Genomic DNA, 25,401 nt, shown 5'->3' on the forward strand with positions numbered 1-25,401 from the left:
AGCCTAAAACTAGGCAGAAAAAAAATTCGAGTTGCAGAGCTTGTGAGCTTTAACCATACATAGAGTATCAGCTGTTTTGCGACCAAGTGGCAACACTAAGATATGCAATTTTTCTGCTTTGCACTATATTTCATTAAATATTGCTGTGGCTGGATTCTGTATAACAGAAAAAGACCATAGAAGGTGTGGAAAAAACGTGGGTTGCTGTATCTAGTCCCAGCCTCTGTCTTTTTTACCTCGTGGCCGTCAGAGTGACCGGCAGTGAAAAAAGAAGTCTGCTTGAGCTGACCCAGTTCTCTAAACAAGGTCAAGCCCAAAGTCAAAGCCTAGTGCAAGTGCCAAGTGCGGCTCAAAGTGATCATTGAATTTGAGTGGACGCGCCAGTTATATATCGCCAATACTGGGGCAGCCGTTCGACCATTTGGAAACGAGCGCCCCCAGTGTATCAACATTTTTCGAAACAGTGGTGCAATTCTGTTGAGGTAATTATCCACCCAGCTGCAGCGACCCGTTGAAAAATGTTCTGTTCTTTCCGTGTAGGATTAGCACCACTAGTATCTACGTATTGAAACGCTGGTCTAGAAGATACGGATTGGTTATTCCCGGAGACCTCTTGGCCACGTGCCCGTACCACCGTTCGGTAGCCGAGGGCATGGACTTGCTCCTCAAGTAAACCCGATCGGTGTGCTCTGCAATCTTCGCCTGGACACGTTCGACCCATGGGGATGAGCTGAGTGACTCTTCAAATAAACCAGTCCCCCCCACGAGCAATCCAGTGTGCGAGTGTACCTAACCTCACGCCGCAGATGGACCGCGGTCATTGACCCCTGGCATCGGAAGCAGCTGATGTTACCTGCGCCCGGTACAATCGTGTGCCACCTTCAGACCTCGAGTAGGAACTCGGTCTCCAGCCGGGAAGCATCGAACCCGCATCGGATTTAGTTATATTCTCTATCTTTCTTTCGAAATTAGACCCGATATGCGAAACCCTGTTTTTTTTTATCCGCTTTCTGTTTAACAATGTTCTTTTGATACGGCAAAAATGTGCAAAAGCCAAGTAAATACGGTATAAACCAAAAGGGAATTCCTGTCCATGGGCTAAGTCGAACTTGAACAAATGAGTAGTGTATTAATACCAATTATTTTTACAGTTTTTGATTTTGGTTGCCACGCATTCATCTCATCATCTATGCAGATACTCATCACAATCACACACATCATCATACTCATCCACCCATCAAATCACCTCATCCAACACACAACGAAAGATCTTTCTGCGTGGGAGTCAAAGTTATTAATCGTCTCGTAAGTGATTATAAGAGAAAAAAAAAACAAGTAAGCCATCTGAAAAGAATGAATGTGCGGTAACTATTCGTTGGTCTTCAACCATGATCACGGTTTTACACACGTATTACTCATGCCTTTAAACGACTTTCCATATACCCGATTTTTGTCTGGTTTTGGCACTGACCAAGTTACCGTAATGACATATGACGTTTCCTTGTTCCTATGATGAACACGTAACCTATTTCTTGCATCTATATATACATACTACTAATCCTTTTTATAGATTTAAGAACATTATACCCTACCTCGCCCCTATGATACTCTTGATACTAGTAATACCCTATAAATGTAAGACGATACCGAATAGCAGGCTTATATTAGGGACTAGATCCTATTAGCGTTAGGTTTGATAGGAGGTTAAATGAAGAATTATGGATTGTTTAAATAAAGTAGTTTTGGAAATGAACCGTGGCTAAATAGATTATATCGGAACCATGCAACCTCGAAAAACGGAGATGTGACCCACCGCAGTCTTTGTTGGAGGGATCCTGACGATTAATAGGTGGCCCTGAAGGATCATGGTAGGGTGGGCGTTCTCGCCAATGGGCGATACCCCAGCCGACAAAGATCTGACCGGTGATCTTCTTCGTTCACGTGTACATGCTGATCTGTCCCTTTGACCCCCCTGTATCCCGTTTTCTAGTATCCTTTCCCTACTCGTACGCGATTTTTTTTATAAATTCTTATCTCGACCATTTGCCAGAGTTATAAATGGGTAGTAAAATTTCCTCCATGCCCACACCCCGCCGACCAGAGACAAAAGCCGAAGCCAGCGCGTACTTCCTACTCCCGTTTACCTATTCATCAGCTCCTCGACCCTGTACGTTGTATGCTACAGGTAAAGACAAATTTTAAATGGCAATTGGTTCGAAAAGTCTGTCACGATTTTATGGCAGGGTTTCTTAAAGAATTTGTAAATTTGGCGCCCAACGTGGGGCCCTTCTTCGGCTTGCCCCGACCAAGAAAGTTTTATAAAGTCATCAACACCAATGCGAGCTGCATCTCAATGCAGTGGCACAAGACTTATTCCTTCATCCATTAATTCCCAACAGATATACATGGTCGTGCATTGTCTGGGTGATTGACTTCGAGTAGCTGGATTGCGTACCAGTTTCTAAAAGACTTTAAAGCCCCGCGCTCGAGGTTAATCAAATTACTAGGCATAGTAACGAACCTGTAGTATCTGGCCGGATAGGCCACTCCGCTAAATAGCGCGTTCTAATGTTTCGGTCGAATTTAGGTTTCAAAGTGGATTAGCTCTACTGCCTACCCACCAAGATGGGAGCGTGTTGTTTGGGGGATGAACTTGTTCATACCGTTGCTGATCATTGTCTGCCGTTTTGGCCTGGATCAGGTTAGTCAGTGGCTTAGAGCTACGGCCTGCCCGCGAACGAAGGCAATAGAATCGGAGATGGTATATTTCCTGGGTCAGCATAACCTTGTCTTCTTCTTCAGTTTTTCTATTGTTGTTCCGTTTTTTTTTTGTTTGACAGACGTAGGTGGAATGGCTCTACTGTATTGTGGTTCTGGACGACCTACAGTTTTTGCGACCTACAGTATAAGTAGAGGGCCATCGGTTTGTCAGGGTTTCGGATTGCTCGGATATCCGTCAGTGGTGTAGAACTACCGAACGGTCCCAGTTCATCCGATGACTCATTGTACTGATTGTTGATTGTTAATAATATCCGATGACTCATTGTACTGATTGTTGATTGTTAATAATATCACCAGAGTCAGTGGGGGACACACTCCTATTAGACGAATGTTGCATGGTTTCCGAATTTTGTGGATACAGAGTAGATATATCGATCGTTAAAAGTTAATAATCGAGAGTAGAAAAGAAAATCATATATTAGTAAAATTAGGATAGGATGTCATTGGATTGGAGTTTTGACGAGATTGATCAAAACGACTATTCCGATATTATCTGTTGTATTTGCGTAAGACAGGTAGAATATCGGACACAGCTTTTAAGAACAAGTTGTAACCACGTATTTCATTTAGTGTGTTTTAATACGAGAAGAGGTGAAAAGACCGTGTGCCCGGCGTGCAACAAGCCCCTACAATCATCTGCTCCTAGTTTAGCTGAGGAATTAGCCGTAGCGCAGGCGTCCGCCTCGAACGTAGAGTCTTCTCAGCTTCGAATGAGAACCAGATCACAGCGTGTGACAGCAGGTCCAGCTGCGAATACTGAAAATTTACCTTCCGTTGGTCCAACGGAAGTCGGTGTACCAATCATGCCAGTTCAGAGTAGCGAGCCAGCGAATGAAGCAAGCCCAGGCTTGGCTCAAATGGCACAGGCGTTGACGGACGCTATGGGTCAAATCGGGTTGTTGTCTCAAGCCATGACTCAAATGACTCAGACTATGGAAATAGGATTCCAACGTTTGGCAAGTCCAACGGTACAGCCGCCGAATGACCAAGCTGCTGGATCTTCACAGCCTAGTGGAGAAAATCAAACCTTCGAACAGTTGTTCCAAATACCAACTCGAGAGTCCGTAGGTGCCCCGATAAATCAGGCTAATGATTCTAATGTCTCGGTAACCCCATGGGGATCCCAACAGATAGCGGGACTACGACCAGATAGGATTGGACAAATAATCGCAGGATGGAAGGTGCGGTTTTCCGGAAATTCGTCCATGTCGGTGGAAGATTTCATATATCGGATAGAAGCGCTAACCAAGCAGACCTTAGAGGGTAATCTCGATCTAGTGGCCAGAAACGCCATTTATTTATTTGAAGCCAGTGCGAGCGAGTGGTTTTGGCGTTACCATAAAAGCGTACCATCCGTGACCTGGCCGCAGCTAAGTACAGCCTTAAAAACTCGATTTAGAGATGGGCGTACCGATCTGGAAATTCGTACGGCAATAGTGCAACGAAAGCAGAAGCCGCACGAACTATTTGATACATTTTACGAAGCCATTGTAACCTTGTCCGACAAACTAGTCAACCCCATGTCCGAAATGTCGCTGCTGGAAGTGCTAAAGTCGAATCTCTTGGCCGATATCCAACATGAAATTTTATACATTCCCATTCTGTCAGTAGCACAATTGCGCAACATAGTGCGTACTCGCGAACGGTTTTTGCAATCAGTGGCTAAGCCTATGGGCAGCGCTGAGCCGAAGCGTAATCCTATACGACGACAGGTGCATGAAATTGTGGTACAGACAGACAAGGAAGGCGATGAGGTCGATGAAACAGAACAGCTAGATATCGCTGCAGTAACCCTTTCCTGTTGGAACTGTGGTTGTCAGGGGCATCGGTATCAAGACTGCGTAGGTGATCGCACCGTCTTTTGTTACGACTGTGGCAAACGGGATACGTATAAACCGTCGTGCTCTAGGTGCAACGATCCAAAAAACTCGTCAAGCCGTGCACAATCGACAGGTGCACGCAAACCAAACAGTTCGAAAGCAACGAACACCATTTAATGGACGTTTCGACAGTTCCATTACTCCCTGACTTAAAAAAACTCCCAGACATTCCTTCACCCACTTGTATTTTACCCCCAAGTGAGGACCGAATTCCATTACCGACTCGATCTCGAAAGCGATTGCTCCAATATCGGCAAACTGTCAAAACCGAGCGCTCTAACGTATTGGCGTCAGTCGTTAATACGTCTAAGGACTGGCGACCCTATGCGGAAGTCACCGTACTGGGAAGGACGCTCAGTGGACTGATGGACATCGGTGCATCCATAAGTTGCATAGGTGGGAAGTTTGCGGCCGACCTGGTTCAGAATCCGAACCAGATCAAGCCTGTGAGAGCAGCAGTACGTACGGCGGATGGGCAGAGCCAGCCAATAATTGGCAAGGTCACCACCGAAGTGGGTTTTCAAGGCCAGAAGAAAGTCTTGAAATTGTTTGTAGTCCCATCCTTGGCGCAAGACCTATATCTAGGCATAGACTTCTGGTCTCGTTTTAATTTGTTACCTGCTTTTCTAGCCAATAAATCATCCAGTCCAGAGGTGTCAAGCTTAGCATTTGATAGTACGTTACATGTGTGTTTGTCGAAGCATCAGCAAGCTCAGTTAGCAGAGACGGTCAACTTGTTTCCCTCCTTTGCGAAGCAAGGTCTGGGAAAAACCGGCTGGTTGTCGCACGATATTGAAGTGGGCAGCGCAAAGGCAATAAAGCAACGACATTATGCTGTGTCTCCAGCCGTTGAAAAGCTAATGTACGTAGAGGTAGACCGAATGTTAGCTCTTGGAGTAATCGAAGAATCAGATAGCGCATGGTCGTCACCCGTGGTCCTCGTTCGTAAACCGGGAAAGGTGCGATTATGCATCGACAGTCGGAAACTGAACGAAGTCACTGTTAAGAACGCTTATCCCATGCCATTGATCGATGGCATTCTCAGTCGGCTTCCTCGAGCTGAGTTCATTTCAAGCATCGATTTGAAGGATGCCTATTGGCAAATTCCGCTGGAAGTAAGCGCTCGTGAAAAAACGGCGTTTACCATCCCAGGGCGCCCGTTGTATCAGTACACGGTCATGCCCTTTGGGTTGTGTAATGCACCTCAAACGATGTCCAAGTTGATGGATAAAGTGATACCGCCATCTCTACGAAATGAGATATTTATTTATCTAGACGATTTGTTGGTGATCTCTGAATCCTTTGAGCAGCATATTCAAGTCCTCAATGTCCTGTCTGCCCGATTACGCGAAGCTGGTCTGACCATAAACGTGGAGAAGTCCAAATTTTGCCTAAAGGAGATCAAATACCTAGGACATATTATAGGCAACGGAACGATCCAGACAGATGTTGAGAAGGTCCAAGCGATTCAAGAGTTTCCGGTCCCCCGATCCGTGAAACAAGTCCGTAGGTTCTTAGGTCTCACTGGTTGGTACCACAAATTCATAAAAAATTATGCGGGTATCGCAGCGCCAATCTCCGATACACTTAAGAGCAAGCGAAAATTTGAATGGACCGATGAAGCACAGAACGCGTTCGATTCCTTAAAATCACAGATGTGTAACGCTCCTGTGTTGCACAGTCCCGATTTTACCATTCCTTTTTCAATCCATTGTGATGCGAGTCACACAGGAGTGGGTGGTGTCCTGATGCAATCAGATGAAGATGGCAACGAGGTACCCATCGCTTTTATGTCACGCAAATTGAACCAATGTCAACGTAATTATTCCGTAACCGAAAAAGAGTGTTTGGCAGTGGTCATGTGCGTCAAGAAATTTAGAGCGTATGTAGAAGGGCATCAGTTTTCCATTATTACCGATCATGCCTCATTAAAATGGCTGATGTCACAGGCTGACCTAAACTCGAGACTAGCTCGATGGGCCCTGAAACTGCAAGGCTTCACCTTTAAGATTTTTCATAGAAAGGGTAGTCAGAACATCGTTCCGGATGCCTTATCACGAGTGCATACCGAAGACTTATCGTATATTGGCATTGATAGCCTAGTGGACCTTCAATCGGAAGCGTTTAAATCCACTGACTATCAGGAACTCATTGCGAAAATTCAAGCTAATCCAGATCGTTTACCTGATGTAAAAGTAATGGATAACCTTCTGTATCGTCGAGCTGAACACGCCACTGGTGAGCAAATTAGTGACGACATGTGCTGGAAACTGTGGGTTCCCAGAGCTCTGGTGACAGAAGTGCTTAAACAAGGCCACGAACATCCCTTAGCTTCTCACTTCTAAGACGCTAGAACGAGTTCGACGCTTTTATTATTGGCCAAATTTAGTGGGCGATGTAAAAGCTTTTATCAACAATTGCGAAGTGTGCAAATGTTGTAAGCACCCCAATCGTCCTCTACGTCCTCCAATGGGCAAAGCAGGAGAGACCTTTCGGCTATTTCAGAAACTTTACGTCGATTTTCTAGGTCCGTACCCCCGAAGTCGATCTGGAAATATAGGCATTTTTGTAGTACTCGATCATTTTTCTAAATTTCCTTTCCTAAAAGTGGTAAAGAAATTTACGGCGGATGCCGTAATTCGGTTCATGGAGGAAGACCTGTTTCATTGCTTTGGAGTCCCGGAAGTGATAGTGTCAGATAACGGTGTTCAATTCAAGTCACACAAGTTTAATGATCTGTTAGCGAAATACCAAATTCGACATTCGTACACCGCCGCCTACGCTCCCCAAACCAATGCCTCAGAGCGGGTAAATCGCTCAGTACTCGCTGCTATCAAAGCGTACATTAAGCCCGATCAATCCAATTATGATGAGCAGATTAGCTTCATTACTTGTGCGTTACGGTCCAGTGTGCATGCAGCCGTCAAAAGTAGCCCATATCGTGTTGCTTTTGGCCAAAACATGATTACTGGCGGTTCCACTTATCAACTCCTACGAAACCTCAGTATGTTAGAGGACCGAACTGTGGTATTTGATCGCGACGATTCCTTCGAGCTAATTCGCAAGACCGCTGCAGAAGCAATGAAACAGCAGCATGTTCGAAACGAAAATATCTATAATCTTCGAAGCCGAGAAGTAAACTTTCAAGTGGGTCAAGAAGTTTATAGACGAAATTTTGATCAGAGTAGTTTTGTGAAAGGCTTTAATGCGAAACTGGCACCTACGTTTCGGAAAGCCCGCATTAAGAAAAGACTCGGGAACAGCTACTATGAGCTGGAAGACTTCCAGGGTCGCTTTATAGGTAAATATCACGCAAAATATATTAAACAATAAATCGAATCAAGCACTCCAAGTGTGGATCACGCTTTGGTTAGCAAGACCCCAAAGTGTGATTTCAGCGGGGGGGTGTAATATTCGACGCTTGTCGTGCCGTTTATTTGAATTATGAACGGCTAACTCCCAAAATTACAGCCTAAAACTAGGCAGAAAAAAAATTCGAGTTGCAGAGCTTGTGAGCTTTAACCATACATAGAGTATCAGCTGTTTTGCGACCAAGTGGCAACACTAAGATATGCAATTTTTCTGCTTTGCACTATATTTCATTAAATATTGCTGTGGCTGGATTCTGTATAACAGAAAAAGACCATAGAAGGTGTGGAAAAAACGTGGGTTGCTGTATCTAGTCCCAGCCTCTGTCTTTTTTACCTCGTGGCCGTCAGAGTGACCGGCAGTGAAAAAATAAGTCTGCTTGAGCTGACCCAGTTCTCTAAACAAGGTCAAGCCCAAAGTCAAAGCCTAGTGCAAGTGCCAAGTGCGGCTCAAAGTGATCATTGAATTTGAGTGGACGCGCCAGTTATATATCGCCAATACTGGGGCAGCCGTTCGACCATTTGGAAACGAGCGCCCCCAGTGTATCAACATTTTTCGAAACAGTGGTGCAATTCTGTTGAGGTAATTATCCACCCAGCTGCAGCGACCCGTTGAAAAATGTTCTGTTCTTTCCGTGTAGGATTAGCACCACTAGTATCTACGTATTGAAACGCTGGTCTAGAAGATACGGATTGGTTATTCCCGGAGACCTCTTGGCCACGTGCCCGTACCACCGTTCGGTAGCCGAGGGCATGGACTTGCTCCTCAAGTAAACCCGATCGGTGTGCTCTGCAATCTTCGCCTGGACACGTTCGACCCATGGGGATGAGCTGAGTGACTCTTCAAATAAACCAGTCCCCCCCACGAGCAATCCAGTGTGCGAGTGTACCTAACCTCACGCCGCAGATGGACCGCGGTCATTGACCCCTGGCATCGGAAGCAGCTGATGTTACCTGCGCCCGGTACAATCGTGTGCCACCTTCAGACCTCGAGTAGGAACTCGGTCTCCAGCCGGGAAGCATCGAACCCGCATCGGATTTAGTTATATTCTCTATCTTTCTTTCGAAATTAGACCCGATATGCGAAACCCTGTTTTTTTTTATCCGCTTTCTGTTTAACAATGTTCTTTTGATACGGCAAAAATGTGCAAAAGCCAAGTAAATACGGTATAAACCAAAAGGGAATTCCTGTCCATGGGCTAAGTCGAACTTGAACAAATGAGTAGTGTATTAATACCAATTATTTTTACAGTTTTTGATTTTGGTTGCCACGCATTCATCTCATCATCTATGCAGATACTCATCACAATCACACACATCATCATACTCATCCACCCATCAAATCACCTCATCCAACACACAACGAAAGATCTTTCTGCGTGGGAGTCAAAGTTATTAATCGTCTCGTAAGTGATTATAAGAGAAAAAAAAAAACAAGTAAGCCATCTGAAAAGAATGAATGTGCGGTAACTATTCGTTGGTCTTCAACCATGATCACGGTTTTACACACGTATTACTCATGCCTTTAAACGACTTTCCATATACCCGATTTTTGTCTGGTTTTGGCACTGACCAAGTTACCGTAATGACATATGACGTTTCCTTGTTCCTATGATGAACACGTAACCTATTTCTTGCATCTATATATACATACTACTAATCCTTTTTATAGATTTAAGAACATTATACCCTACCTCGCCCCTATGATACTCTTGATACTAGTAATACCCTATAAATGTAAGACGATACCGAATAGCAGGCTTATATTAGGGACTAGATCCTATTAGCGTTAGGTTTGATAGGAGGTTAAATGAAGAATTATGGATTGTTTAAATAAAGTAGTTTTGGAAATGAACCGTGGCTAAATAGATTATATCGGAACCATGCAACCTCGAAAAACGGAGATGTGACCCACCGCAGTCTTTGTTGGAGGGATCCTGACGATTAATAGGTGGCCCTGAAGGATCATGGTAGGGTGGGCGTTCTCGCCAATGGGCGATACCGCAGCCGACAAAGATCTGACCGGTGATCTTCTTCGTTCACGTGTACATGCTGATCTGTCCCTTTGACCCCCCTGTATCCCGTTTCCTAGTATCCTTTCCCTACTCGTACGCGATTTTTTTTATAAATTCTTATCTCGACCATTTGCCAGAGCTATAAATGGGTAGTAAAATTTCCTCCATGCCCACACCCCGCCGACCAGAGACAAAAGCCGAAGCCAGCGCGTACTTCCTACTCCCGTTTACCTATTCATCAGCTCATCGACCCTGTACGTTGTATGCTACAAAATCCTTTTGTTGCATTAACCATTTAAGTGCTGCGTGATCGGTTATGACTACGAAGTCCTGTCCCTCAATATAAGAGCGGAATTTTTTTATTCCCTTTATGACTGCTAAGCACTCTAGTTCGGTAACCGAATAATTACGTTGTGCCTTGGATAATTTTTCTGACATGTAAGCAATTGGCAATTCAACGCCGTCGCGTTCTTGAGCTAAAACACAACCGATTCCGTAAGTGCTAGCATCACAGAGCAAAATAAAAGGTTTTGAGAAGTCAGGAGTTATCAAAATGGGTGATGCGGTTAAACAGGACTTTAAGGTCTCAAACGACTGTTGAGCATCATCATTCCACTGTAAATCTTTTTTCTTCTTAAGCAACTCGGTTAAGGGAAAACTAACGGTAGCATAATTTTCAACGAAACGTCGGTACCAACCGGATAACCCCAAAAATCGACGCAGTTGCTTAACGGTAACTGGCACAGGGAACTTCGAGATGGCCTTGATTTTGTCTGGATTTGTCTTTATCCGACCATTACCAATAATAAAACCCAAATACGTGATTTCTTTTATGCAAAAGTTTGATTTCCCTATGTTAATGGTTAGATTTGCTTTGCGTAGACACAAAGCTATCTCCTGTAACAACAGTAAATGCGACTCGAAATCCTCTGATAAAACAAGTAGATCATCTAAATATACGAATATACGTGTCCGAAGATGAGCTGGAATAGCTCGATCCATTAGTCTACAGAGAGTTTGAGCGGCATTGCAAAGACCAAATGGCATCATTTTATATTGATATAATGGTCGGTTAGGCACTGTAAATGCAGTATACTGTCGCGATTGTTCATCCAACGGGATTTGCCAAAATGCGTGTTTCATGTCTAATCCAGTGATGTAACGAGCGGATGGAGCGGAATACCATCAATATGTGGTAACGGATATGCATCCCGTCTTGTAACCTTGTTCACTTCTCTTGAATCGAGACACAGTCTATATTTTTCGCCTTTCTTTACCAAAACGCAATTACTGCTCCAGGGACTAGTCGACTCCTCTATAACATCGAGCGCAAGCATATTGTCCACCTCGGCAAACATCAATTTCTCTATGGCTGGTGATACCGGCCAATGTCGTTGCTTTACGGGAATAGCTGCTCCAACATCTATAGAGTGTGTGACTAAACTGGTACGGCCTAATCCTTCAGTAGCGAAAGATGGAAAACAACCTATCACTTTATCTAAGCGAATTCTCTCGTCTGCTGTCAATTTATGTAGGTTCGGTGGTTCTTCGACGTCATCCGTACCTCCAACATCTAATTCAGATACCTCTGCAGTGTGTGAGATTTTATCTAAAAGTCCAAATTTTTGCCAGAAGTCTATCCCCAAATAGACGTCTTGCTTGAGTTCAGGAATAAGAAACATTTCTAGGTCTGCCGTGCATCCACGGTAATTAATTTGTGTTACCAGCTGGCCTATAACCTTACTTTCAGTATCGTTAGCCGTTCGTATTGCTCCTGAACACTTCTTAACCTTGCAATGCGCCAACATTTCTTTCGCGGCTGAACCTCCAATACAACTGATTGTGGCCCCCGAATCCAACAAAGCTATGTAATCACTGCCTTCAATGGTGACACTGGTGTACAGCCTGTTATCCGAACTAAGAAATATAGCTGAAAGAAACTTGTTCTTATTCTTGCGAACCATCTTCCAAAATTGTCTCAAACGTTTAGTTGAACGTTTGGGCTTTCTTACAAATTTAAAACTATCTATCTTATCAAAAATTTTCTTACGCGTTATATTATAATTGCTTCCCTTTCAGGTAAAGGAGTAAATGAAAAATGATATGCCGTAGGCAGGGTTTCCTCTACTGTTTGTGAGCTGATCTTAGGCTCCCTTAAACTTAAGAGCGGCTAAGGCTTTGATCCAACCTTAAGAGCGGCTAAAGCTTAATCGTTCGAAATATCACTAGGGGGTCTCACGAGACGAAAGAAGATAACCAATTCCCTATATTTTGTGCTGGCTACTACACCACAGATAATTATACAAGACCTGCTCGACGAATAATTATCTGAAGAACTTGATTAGGAGAGATTATTTCCTGATTTGAATGTCTTTCAGATGATACACGCCGAGATATTTCTTGTTCTCATCGACCAATTCGTAATAGTACGGACTTCGCTTTTTAATTACCTGAGCGGGAATGAACACAGGGGCTATTTTAGAACTAAACTTTTTTATAGCACTACTTTGTGTGAAATTTCTAGCATATACCAAATCTCCAATCTTTAATTGTGTATCACGGCAGCGCAAATTGTATCTATGCGAAATTTCTTCGTGTGCCTTATTGACATTCGCTTTAGCCTGTTGCCGGATTAGCTGCAAGGAATCTGGGTTCTCCATTCTAGTATCGTCGTTCAAAAGGTCTAGTTTACGCAAGAGTGCGTAATCCTTCCCATTCAACATCATGTTTTGACCAAATGCTAGAAAATATGGAGAATACCCTGTACTCCTATTGTAATGTGCTAGAAATTCTTATTCTTAGAGGTGTGAGATTGTATGTACGGATGGAGGTTGTACCTACTTTTTTTTGACGGTCAGACACCAATAGTATAGCAGGATTTCGGAATGTGTACCTCTAGCTATGCTCTAACTAGCTCGCCGGAATGTCGTGGGATCTTTCCTACTCTCCTGTTTGCCATACGAACACATTCGCAAAGATGTTTTAGGTACACTTGATTTAATGTTCAAAAGGAACTCTATAAAAGAAATCAAAAAAAAGAAAAGAATGGGAATTTTAACTAACTGGCTAACCGACTACCGACAAATAGTCAGGCTATATTCCGCCGCTCTCGGGGAACTCAGATGACTTTGACCCCTTCTCTACCCTCCCTACCTTTAGTATGCCGTTTAATCGACAGCATAACCCTAATCAAGCGTATCTCTATTCGATCATCGGACTGCCTCAGGCTCTACTCAGGACAAACACAAAAGGTTTAATGTTCCATTATTATCTGCTAATTATTATTTAATAATTCCAAATTTACGGGTTTGGACTTCATGATTTTCTGGATATGCATAAACTTAATACAACTTAATCAGATAAAGAAAGAGGAAATAATAACAATTTATATCTAGTTATAAATGTATATGTATATGTATATGTATATAGGACTTATGTATGTGTAGAGAATATGGCGTAAAAGAAATTAAATTGGAAAGAATAGAAAAAAATATGATAATAATATAAAAAGAAGGCAAACGTGAAAGAAAAATTACTAGCCGATCGGCTTTAATTAGCGCACGCATGTATATGGTTGTTCAACATATCGCAATAGAAGTTTTACAAGACGTATATATATACTTTGAAAATACTCGAGATCTCCGTTTAAGGAAGCTCGTAACTCACTCATACTTTATACGAAATATCCGGCGTGTCCGTTGAGCTCAAGGGGCGACGTGGGAACATATTCTGAGGAAAGGAGAAAAATTATGAATATACATGTCTTCACTTCTAATTCGGATGAAACACCGATTATATCATTTCCATACCAGTTCGACGACGATTTGCAACTTAACGGCTGATCTTAAAACTATGTGGCTTTCATTTACGCTGATTTTAATTATGGGTCATTATATACATTGTTTGTTTTTCTCTTAACGTCTATACAATACAGAACTAAGATGAATAGCTAGTACGGAATTTAATCTTTAATAATACAAAGAAAATGGAAAATCTCATAAAGAGACTCAAAATTGATACTTTGGGTACATTTTGATACGACGACTGTTAAACGGCAGTGTGGATCGCAGCAGAATAATGTTTTTATTTCCCCAGTTTGGAAATCACTACACACACAACGAAGAAACTACGTGCGAAAGCTTTAGCCGCGCGCTTAACTCGTAAGCGAGAAGGGTGACGAGGGCGGCATATTAGTTTCTCCGAATTCGCAAGAAAACCATTCTTGTCGTCTTACTCCAAGAAGTACATCAGTTTAAGTATGCCTCCACATAACTTCAAATTTCACTCTAGTATATCTTCGGACGGCTTTTGCTAGTTTATTTGGTTGTAGTTATCGTTGGTTTATGTAGATGCTGGTTCCTGGGAAATCCGAGGCCTTTCCCAGATCTACTAAGAAATCGATGGACTTTGACGACTTCGTTATTGGAGGGGTCAGTTGGTACTTTTTCTCTTTCCCGATGTCGAACGTAGTAAGATTCCCAGTCCTAGGATACGAGACTGTTAAAACTGTTTCACCATGGTACGATTCAAATACCTCTTGTCTTCTTTAAACCAAACCGAATAATGCAATCCACCAGAACTTCAATTTAATTGGCACGTGTTTGATTGCACAACGTTTTCAAATTCACTGGATATATATATATATTTGCATAGAAAAAATACCTCCGAGTTCGTACAGCTTCACTAAAGCAATGATCCATCTAGAAGTTTTATCACTAGCATTAGCCCTTGCGATCGGAACTTTACCTTCCACAACCAACGGGGAAATCATACGATGCTAAGCCAAGCTTACACATAGCTCCCACGACTAACGGAGAAATCGTACGATGCTAAGCAAAGCTTACCCATAGCTTCCACGACTAACGGAGAAATCGTACGATTTCTAGTGAAGCTTTAAAACATAACTCCCACAGAACCACGCTGCTTCTCTCAATTAGATCTTAAGCTCTTCAGTGAAAGCTTTAACTACTTCTCTCTTATAATCAATCTCTTATCTTGTTTTAAAAAAAGAAGAGTTAATGTTGAACGCGAGGGCAATACTTCCCAAACTGTTCGCTGGAGTTTTAGAGTCACAACTGGCCACTACACCACAGTTGAGGAAGCGCTAGTTTTAACTGGCGAGGCCTAAACAGAAGAAGGACAGTTGCCTAGGGTTGAACTTGTATGTCTTTGAGGTGAAATATTCCTATGTTTTTACCCTGTTCGTTTTCCAGTTGATAATAGGATGAGCCAACTCGTCTAGATACCACGGCTGAATTAAAAACCGGCGCTAACTTTGCATTAAACTTTTTACTAGCATTGCTTTGGCAGAAATTGCGGGCAAGTACTGGCTCTCCAACCTTAAACTCAACTTTTCGACAGCGTAGATTATATCTCCTAGCATTTTGATCATGTGACTCTTTCACCTTTTTCTTGGCCGATTCGCGAATGATTTGTAGTGCTTCCGGATAACTAATGCGGCTATCCTCCGATAAGAGTTTTAGGCGGCGAAGCAACTCATAGTCTTTGCCATTCAGAACCATATTTTGTCCAAAGGTTAGGAAATAGGGCGAGTACCCTGTGCTCTGGTGAATGTTGGATCTGAGAGCAGCACTGATTTCCGGTAATTTGGTATCCCAAGTGGAATGATCCTGGCTTATGTAAGCTCTTATAGCTGCTAACACCGATCTATTGAGTCTCTCACTGGCATTCGCCTGTGGTGAATATATCGCCGTCCGAACATGTTGTATTCCAAAGCGGGTTAGAAAAGCCTGAAAGGCTCCAGAAACGAATTGAGAGCCGTTATCTGTTAATATCACCTCGGGGACTCCAAATGTACAGAACAAATAATTTTCAAGGTATTCGCACACCCGATTGGAAGTAAACACCCTAAGGGGGCATAGGAAATGAAATTTTGTGAAGTGGTCTACGATAATAAGTAAACCAATATGCCCTTTCTTGGATCGGGGATATGGACCCAGCAAATCCATATAAAGTTTTTGAAACGGACGATCAGACACCATTGGTTTTCCCATGGGTGGTTTCAACACGGTGTTCGGGTGCTTGGTGTGACGACACACTTCGCAATGAGTTACATACTCACGTATTTGCTTGTTCATCTTTGGCCAAAACAAATATCTTTTGATCTTTTCGATGGTTTTCCCTACTCCACTATGAGCGGCATTCGGCGGATCATGGGCCCGCGAGATTACACCTTGGGTGAGTTCTCTAGGAATCCACAATTTCCAAGATAGATTATCTACACCCTTATTTCCCTGATCAGGTTCGGTTCTTTTGGAGACATAATCATTGAGAATCTTCAAATCTGGTAATTTATCTTGCTTAGCGCGAATATTGTCAATTAAGGTCATATATTCGGGTGATTTAAATTCTGCGGCAGATAGATCAACTATCGGACCCTGCTCTTCCATTTCAGAAACAGTAACTTCATCTTTACGCGATAGGGCGTCCGCTACCACGTTTAGTGAACCCTTCCGGTGCGTTATTTCAAAAGAGAATCCCTGTAGTTTTATGGCCCATCGAGCTAATCTACCAGACAACTCCTTCTGACGCATAAGCCATTGTAATGAGGCATGATCGGTTATCACCTCGAATGCTTGACCTTCTACATAAGCACGAAACTTCTTAATTCCCTTTATCACCGCTAAACATTCTAATTCCGTAACTGAGTAGTTTTTTTGAGCTTTAGATAGCTTCTCGGACATGAATGCTACGGGTAATTCTTCTCCTTCTTCGTTTTTCTGAGCTAACACACAACCAATTCCTACAGTACTAGCATCACATAACAGCAAAAAGGGTTTTGAGAAATCCGGCGTAGACAAAATGGGAGCTGACGTCAAGCACTGTTTAAGTTTTTCAAATGCCTGATTGGCCAAAGGGTTCCACGCATACGCTTTCGGTTTCTTTAATAGTTCAGTGAGGGCGCAACTTACCGTTGCATAATTGTCGACGAAACGACGGTACCACCCTGCGAGACCAAGGAATCGTCGCAATTGTTTCACTGTCTTGGGAACGGGAAATTCTTTAATAGCTTCAATTTTACTCGGATCCGTTTTTACCTGTCCGTATCCAATGATGAACCCCAGATACTTAATCTCACGCATGCAAAAGTGCGATTTGGCAATGTTTATCGTAAGATTAGCCTTTCGTAAGTGTACTGCAACTTCTCTCAGTAACATTAAATGGGATTCGAAATCATCGGATAAAATTAGTAAGTCATCGAGGTAAACAAACACTCTCGTACGTAAGTTAGCAGGTATTACCTTATCCATTAAACGACAGAGGGTTTGTGAGGCATTGGTGAGACCAAAAGGCATAACTTTGTATTGATACAGCGGTCGGTTAGGTATGGTAAACGCAGTGCATTGGCGTGAAGACTCCTCTAGAGGAATTTGCCAATACGCATGCTTCATATCGAGTCCCGTTATGTATTTGGCAGGTGGCAATCGACTGAGTATCCCATCTATATGGGGAAGGGGGTATGCATCTTTTCGGGTATATTTGTTGATCTCTCGAGAATCAAGGCATAACCTATTCTTGTTCCCTTTCTTTACTAGGACGCAATTGCTACTCCATGGACTATTTGAAGGTTCTATCACGCCCAGCTTAATCATCTTCTCTACTTCTTCGAACATCACTTTCTCTTTCGCGGGTGATATGGGCCAATGTCGTTGTTTGACGGGTACTTCGGCATTGATTACCATAGAATGTTGTATTAGGTGTGTACGACCTAGTCCGTCGCATTCATATGACGGGAAGGTTCTTATTACCGCCTCTAATTGGTTCCTTTGTTCTTCATTTAGAGAGTGCATTTTAGGCATTTCCTTCATAACCGTGTCGTCTCTATTCTCCAAACAGCTCATAGTTCCTTCTCGGGTCAATAATTGGGATAGAAGACCGAAATCTTTCCAAAAGTCAACTCCTAAATAAACATCTTGTTTTAAAGCTGGGATGATAAAGAACTCTACTTCCTTAACTGTTTTACGGAATTCAATCAGAACCACCAATTTGGACACTACGGTACAAGCTTCGTTGCTGGCAGTGCGTACGGTTCCCGAACACTTCTGAGATTTTGGGTGATGTTCTAAAAAGGTTGCTGCTCTCCCACCCAAACAACTAATGGTTGCTCCTGAATCTAGCAAAGCCTTATAAGTTTGCCCTTCGATCATTATCTCCGTGTACAATCGGTTATCTGAACTCAGGATAACTGCTGAGACTAAATGTTTTCGAACAGATTGGACCTTTTTCCAGAACGCTCGTCTCCGGACCGTCGATCGTTTGGGCTTAACTATCAATTTAGACCCCGAATTCACATTTTCTGAATCTAACTCTTTGCTCTCCATCGTTTGAGTCGCTACATCTATACCTGTACAAATTTGGTGTAGTATCATATCCGGTTTTACGGCAACTACCCCTTCGGAAAGCCCTTTTAAGGTAGTTGGTTTACTTTCGTTTAGTTGCTGTTCTTGGTCGGGTGTACTGACTGGGCTCCGGTCGGTACATCCCGTTTCAAGTTTTTCGCTGGGTTGCATTTGACGCATCGAGGCTTATAAATATCCTTAGCACCACAACCATAGCAGAAAATTCGCCTTTCTCCTAAACAATCATCAAAACGATGCCCTTCCTGGTCGCAGTTCCAGCATACCAGTTTCTTACGATAAATCTGCGAAACGTCTTCTTCCTCTATATCTTCATTGTCCGTAAGTATTTCTGCTACATTCGGTTTGCCGAATTTACCTCTTGGAAAAGGGTTATGGTTGTCTTTACAGAAGTTTTCATGCTTGCGAACTTCTTCTCTCAGGCCAGTTCGATCGCTGATTTTGAGATGCAAGAGTTCATATCTGAGGGCTGTTTTTGCGTTACGTTTTAAAATGTCTACTAACTTATTTTCGCTAACCTCGTGTGAGAGCCTGGACACTAATTCTTCGACGGCCGTCTGCTAATCGTCAAACGATTCACCCTCTCTCTGACGGCGTTTTCTAATCAACTCCCACAAGTCGAAATCATCTTTAGCATCATCGAATCGTTGTCTAAACGAGGCAGAAAAAGTTTGCCAAGAAAACTGTGGGTTCTTTCTATGGAAGTTCCAAAACCAATCGCTGGCTTTAGCTGAGAAAAGCAGATGCATATTGTCACAGAGTAATTCGTAATCGTTATTTAAAGTGGAGGATGTAAGTGAACGAACCCTGTACAGGAATTCGTCGACGTGCATAGCGTCTTTGGATCCGTCAAACTTTAGTCGCCAGCTGGCTAAGATATTAGCGGCCTTCCCAGGAGCTATCGCCCTGTTAGCGGCATTTGGATGTGGTAATCCCCTTTCCCTTCCGTTTTCTGAAGACAACGAGTTTCCTGATATATTAGGCTCATGATTTTGCCTTGTCGCTTGCACAGGCGTGCTATCTGAAGCTATTGTCATCCTACCTAATTGTTCGCGTAGATTTTCCTCGATCAAAGTCTTCACGAATGAACCTAGCTCCACCATCATATCTTTCTGTTGACCTTTAATCAAGGCTTGCATTACCTCAATGGTTCTTTCTGGCATATCTCCTTCGGCTGACCTATGGCTGATACTGCCCAAAGAGTTATCCCGAAATTGTTGAGACTGCAACCGAGTATGCATCCCTCGGCGCGATGTAGTTCCCCGTCCCTGTTTAGGCCTAGCCCCTCTTGACTTTTGAGGACCTATCTCTGAAGCGTTTGACTCTGGATTGGAGCCTCCTTCTAACGGCACTATACCCGAACCCATGTCGGGTGGTAATTCGGCTGCTAGAGTATTCTCATCAAACGAAAGTTCCTCCGGATTCAACTCCGCCCTACATACGGGGCAATTTCTGTTATTTTTCACGAATTCTTTCATGCAAGTATCATGATACCGGTGACCACAAGACGCAGTACATATTAGTTGAGTTCTTCTTATGGCTTCTTGACATATACCACAGATCTGGGCGTCCCCGTCACCCGACGCCTTGCCCCCCGGGGTACGTTGTACTGGTGACATGGTAAGGTAACCCAATAATACGAGTTCTGATCACTAAATGTGGAAATCCCTAATTATAGGACCAAACTTCAATAAATTTTACAAAATTTTCCTAAATACCCAATATTTGTCCTTTTCGAGCCTGATTCCGTCCGATATACGCTTTCTCTTGTCGCCGGAATATAACCTCAATGAAATCTAAATTGGTCTATTGTATGTTTATGTGGTCAGTACTCTGGCAATGGCTAATTTCCAAATCTATATCTAGAAAATTAGACTTCCGAAAGCCATCGATACTCTTCCTTCATAAACCCTTTTGGGGTTATCCTATCATAATTTGGCCGACCTATCCGCCTTTGTGAATAGCTGTCGTATATTCGCAAATTAATTCTGGTAACCTTAAAAAAAAATATAACAATTTTCCATCCCTTGCTACCTGGCGGATTCTATTTGGTTAGGTATTCCGAAACTCAGAATCTTAAACCCAAAATTCCATCAATATCCTCCGTTACAGTAGTTGGACTGGACTTATTAATTTTTTTGGGGTTTTAACCAGTAGTAACTAGTACTCTGGCCCCACGTTGGGCGCTAATCTATGTAATGTGCAAGAAATTCTTATTCTTAGAGGTGTGAGATTGTATGTACGGATGGAGGTTGTACCTACTTTTTTTTGACGGTCAGACACCAATAGTATAGCAGGATTTCGGAATGTGTACCTCTAGCTATGCTCTAACTAGCTCGCCGGAATGTCGTGGGATCTTTCCTACTCTCCTGTTTGCCATACGAACACATTCGCAAAGATGTTTTAGGTACACTTGATTTAATGTTCAAAAGGAACTCTATAAAAGAAATCAAAAAAAGAAAAGAATGGGAATTTTAACTAACTGGCTAACCGACTACCGACAAATAGTCAGGCTATATTCCGCCGCTCTCGGGGAACTCAGATGACTTTGACCCCTTCTCTACCCTCCCTACCTTTAGTATGCCGTTTAATCGACAGCATAACCCTAATCAAGCGTATCTCTATTCGATCATCGGACTGCCTCAGGCTCTACTCAGGACAAACACAAAAGGTTTAATGTTCCATTATTATCTGCTAATTATTATTTAATAATTCCAAATTTACGGGTTTGGACTTCATGATTTTCTGGATATGCATAAACTTAATACAACTTAATCAGATAAAGAAAGAGGAAATAATAACAATTTATATCTAGTTATAAATGTATATGTATATGTATATAGGACTTATGTATGTGTAGAGAATATGGCGTAAAAGAAATTAAATTGGAAAGAATAGAAAAAAATATGATAATAATATAAAAAGAAGGCAAACGTGAAAGAAAAATTACTAGCCGATCGGCTTTAATTAGCGCACGTATGTATATGGTTGTTCAACATATCGCAATAGAAGTTTTACAAGACGTATATATATACTTTGAAAATACTCGAGATCTCCGTTTAAGGAAGCTCGTAACTCACTCATACTTTATACGAAATATCCGGCGTGTCCGTTGAGCTCAAGGGGCGACGTGGGAACATATTCTGAGGAAAGGAGAAAAATTATGAATATACATGTCTTCACTTCTAATTCGGATGAAACACCGATTATATCATTTCCATACCAGTTCGACGACGATTTGCAACTTAACGGCTGATCTTAAAACTATGTGGCTTTCATTTACGCTGATTTTAATTATGGGTCATTATATACATTGTTTGTTTTTCTCTTAACGTCTATACAATACAGAACTAAGATGAATAGCTAGTACGGAATTTAATCTTTAATAATACAAAGAAAATGGAAAATCTCATAAAGAGACTCAAAATTGATACTTTGGGTACATTTTGATACGACGACTGTTAAACGGCAGTGTGGATCGCAGCAGAATAATGTTTTTATTTCCCCAGTTTGGAAATCACTACACACACAACGAAGAAACTACGTGCGAAAGCTTTAGCCGCGCGCTTAACTCGTAAGCGAGAAGGGTGACGAGTGCGGCATATTAGTTTCTCCGAATTCGCAAGAAAACCATTCTTGTCGTCTTACTCCAAGAAGTACATCAGTTTAAGTATGGATCCACATTACTTCAAATTTCACTCTAGTATATCTTCGGACGGCTTTTGCTAGTTTATTTGGTTGTAGTTATCGTTGGTTTATGTAGATGCTGGTTCCTGGGAAATCCGAGGCCTTTCCCAGATCTACTAAGAAATCGATGGACTTTGACGACTTCGTTATTGGAGGGGTCAGTTGGTACTTTTTCTCTTTCCCGATGTCGAACGTAGTAAGATTCCCAGTCCTAGGATACGAGACTGTTAAAACTGTTTCACTATGGTACGATTCAAATACCTCTTGTCTTCTTTAAACCAAACCGAATAATACAATCCACCAGAACTTCAATTTAATTGGCACGTGTTTGATTGCACAACGTTTTCAAATTCACTGGATATATATATATATTTGCATAGAAAAAATACCTCCGAGTTCGTACAGCTTCACTAAAGCAATGATCCATCTAGAAGTTTTATCACTAGCATTAGCCCTTGCGATCGGAACTTTACCTTCCACAACCAACGGGGAAATCATACGATGCTAAGCCAAGCTTACACATAGCTCCCACGACTAACGGAGAAATCGTACGATGCTAAGCAAAGCTTACCCATAGCTTCCACGACTAACGGAGAAATCGTACGATTTCTAGTGAAGCTTTAAAACATAACTCCCACAGAACCACGCTGCTTCTCTCAATTAGATCTTAAGCTCTTCAGTGAAAGCTTTAACTACTTCTCTCTTATAATCAATCTCTTATCTTGTTTTAAAAAAAGAAGAGTTAATGTTGAACGCGAGGGCAATACTTCCCAAACTGTTCGCTGGAGTTTTAGAGTCACAACTGGCCACTACACTATGCAAGGTAGATCTCAATGAACCACTAATGGCATTCAGGTTACAGTCCCAATTGGAATGTTCGTTACCGATATAAGCTCGTATCGCAGCTATCACGGATCTGTTCAGTCGCTCGCTGGCATTCGCTTGCGGTGAATAAATAGCTGTGCATTTTTGTGTTATACCGAAGCTATTTAAAAATGCCTGAAAGTAGCTAGATTTAAATTGGGATCCATTGTCTGACAAGATGACTTCTGGCACCCCAAATGTATAAAAGAGAGACCCTTCCAGATATTCACAGATCTTAGGGGCTGTAAATTTCTTCAAGGGACGCAGAAAATGGAACTTAGTATTGTGATCAACAACTATGAGCAATCCTATGTTTCCCTTTCTTGTGCGTGGGTATGGTCCTAAGAGATCTATGTATAATTTCTGAAACGGCCTATCCGAAGTGAATGGTTTACCCATAGGAGGTCTAAGAATCATATTCGGACTCTTGGTCGTGCGACAAACGGTGCATTCAGATATGTACTTGCGCGTCTGGCTAACCATGCGAGGCCAGAATAAATATTATTTAAGCTTATCTATGGTTTTACTCATCCCACAATGTGCGGAGCTAGGGGCGTCATGAGCTTGATATAATACGTTCGTAATTAACCCTGACGGAACCCAAAGTTTCCATGATGCGTTCTCTTGAGACTCATCTCCCGAAGCGAATACTGTCCTTTTGAAAACTTGACCGTCTATCACTTTCAAGTCTGGGAACTTACTCTGATTCTGTTGAAGACTTTCTATTAAACTCAGATACTCAGCTGATTTGAATTGATCTGAGTCTAGATCAACCATGGGGTTTATTTGCGTGAGCTCCTCTATAGCCGGTTCATCCTGACGCGATAGAGTGACAGCGACAACATTCAGTGTCCCCTTTCTATGTAGGATATTAAATGTGAAACTACGCAATTTCATAGACCATCTGGCTAATCTACCCGATAAATCCTTTTGTTGCATTAACCATTTAAGTGCTGCGTGATCGGTTATGACTACGAAGTCCTGTCCCTCAATATAAGAGCGGAATTTTTTTTATTCCCTTTATGACTGCTAAGCACTCTAGTTCGGTAACCGAATAATTACGTTGTGCCTTGGATAATTTTTCTGACATGTAAGCAATTGGCAATTCAACGCCGTCGCGTTCTTGAGCTAAAACACAACCGATTCCGTAAGTGCTAGCATCACAGAGCAAAATAAAAGGTTTTGAGAAGTCAGGAGTTATCAAAATGGGTGATGCGGTTAAACAGGACTTTAAGGTCTCAAACGACTGTTGAGCATCATCATTCCACTGTAAATCTTTTTTCTTCTTAAGCAACTCGGTTAAGGGAAAACTAACGGTAGCATAATTTTCAACGAAACGTCGGTACCAACCGGATAACCCCAAAAATCGACGCAGTTGCTTAACGGTAACTGGCACAGGGAACTTCGAGATGGCCTTGATTTTGTCTGGATTTGTCTTTATCCGACCATTACCAATAATAAAACCCAAATACGTGATGTCTTTGATGCAAAAGTTTGATTTCCCTATCTATGGTTAGATTTGCTTTGCGTAGACACAACGCTATCTCCTGTAACAACAGTAAATGCGACTCGAAATCCTCTGATAAAACAAGTAGATCATCTAAATATACGAATATACGTGTCCGAAGATGAGCTGGAATAACTCGATCCATTAGTCTACAGAGAGTTTGAGCGGCATTGCAAAGACCAAATGGCATCATTTTATATTGATATAATGGTCGGTTAGGCACTGTAAATGCAGTATACTGTCGCGATTGTTCATCCAACGGGATTTGCCAAAATGCGTGTTTCATGTCTAATCCAGTGATGTAACGAGCGGATGGAGCGGAATACCATCAATATGTGGTAACGGATATGCATCCCGTCTTGTAACCTTGTTCACTTCTCTTGAATCGAGACACAGTCTATATTTTTCGCCTTTCTTTACCAAAACGCAATTACTGCTCCAGGGACTAGTCGACTCCTCTATAACATCGAGCGCAAGCATATTGTCCACCTCGGCAAACATCAATTTCTCTATGGCTGGCGATACCGGCCAATGTCGTTGCTTTACGGGAATAGCTGCTCCAACATCTATAGAGTGTGTGACTAAACTGGTACGGCCTAATCCTTCAGTAGCGAAAGATGGAAAACAACCTATCACTTTATCTAAGCGAATTCTCTCGTCTGCTGTCAATTTATGTAGGTTCGGTGGTTCTTCGACGTCATCCGTACCTCCAACATCTAATTCAGATACCTCTGCAGTGTGTGAGATTTTATCTAAAAGTCCAAATTTTTGCCAGAAGTCTATCCCCAAATAGACGTCTTGCTTGAGTTCAGGAATAAGAAACATTTCTAGGTCTGCCGTGCATCCACGGTAATTAATTTGTGTTACCAGCTTGCCTATAACCTTACTTTCAGTATCGTTAGCCGTTCGTATTGCTCCTGA

General features: G+C 42.3%; 4 long non-coding RNA genes across 4 annotated transcripts; 2 read left to right on the plus strand and 2 right to left on the minus strand.

Annotated features, from left to right (window-relative positions):
• Window positions 1-211: 211 nt before the first annotated feature.
• Window positions 212-1,142, plus strand: LOC117185429 (uncharacterized). The gene is made up of 2 exons (XR_004470946.1): window positions 212-482; window positions 541-1,142. It is a non-coding gene; the product is annotated as an uncharacterized lncRNA (long non-coding RNA).
• A 7,254-nt stretch (window positions 1,143-8,396) lies between these two features.
• Window positions 8,397-9,272, plus strand: LOC117185430 (uncharacterized). The gene is made up of 2 exons (XR_004470947.1): window positions 8,397-8,612; window positions 8,671-9,272. It is a non-coding gene; the product is annotated as an uncharacterized lncRNA (long non-coding RNA).
• Window positions 9,273-13,653: 4,381 nt separating this feature from the next.
• On the minus strand, window positions 13,654-14,825 carry LOC117185432 (uncharacterized). Its single transcript, XR_004470949.1, has 3 exons — window positions 14,579-14,825; window positions 13,854-14,528; window positions 13,654-13,773 (listed from the first exon to the last, which is right to left on the minus strand). It is a non-coding gene; the product is annotated as an uncharacterized lncRNA (long non-coding RNA).
• Window positions 14,826-21,094: 6,269 nt separating this feature from the next.
• Window positions 21,095-22,612, minus strand: LOC117185431 (uncharacterized). Its single transcript, XR_004470948.1, has 3 exons — window positions 22,371-22,612; window positions 21,646-22,320; window positions 21,095-21,565 (listed from the first exon to the last, which is right to left on the minus strand). It is a non-coding gene; the product is annotated as an uncharacterized lncRNA (long non-coding RNA).
• Between the last annotated feature and the right edge of the window lie 2,789 nt (window positions 22,613-25,401).

The sequence above is a fragment of the Drosophila pseudoobscura genome, unplaced genomic scaffold, assembly GCF_009870125.1.
Source record: "Drosophila pseudoobscura strain MV-25-SWS-2005 unplaced genomic scaffold, UCI_Dpse_MV25 Unplacedtig00000071, whole genome shotgun sequence".
NCBI classification, from domain to species: Eukaryota; Metazoa; Arthropoda; class Insecta; order Diptera; family Drosophilidae; genus Drosophila; species Drosophila pseudoobscura.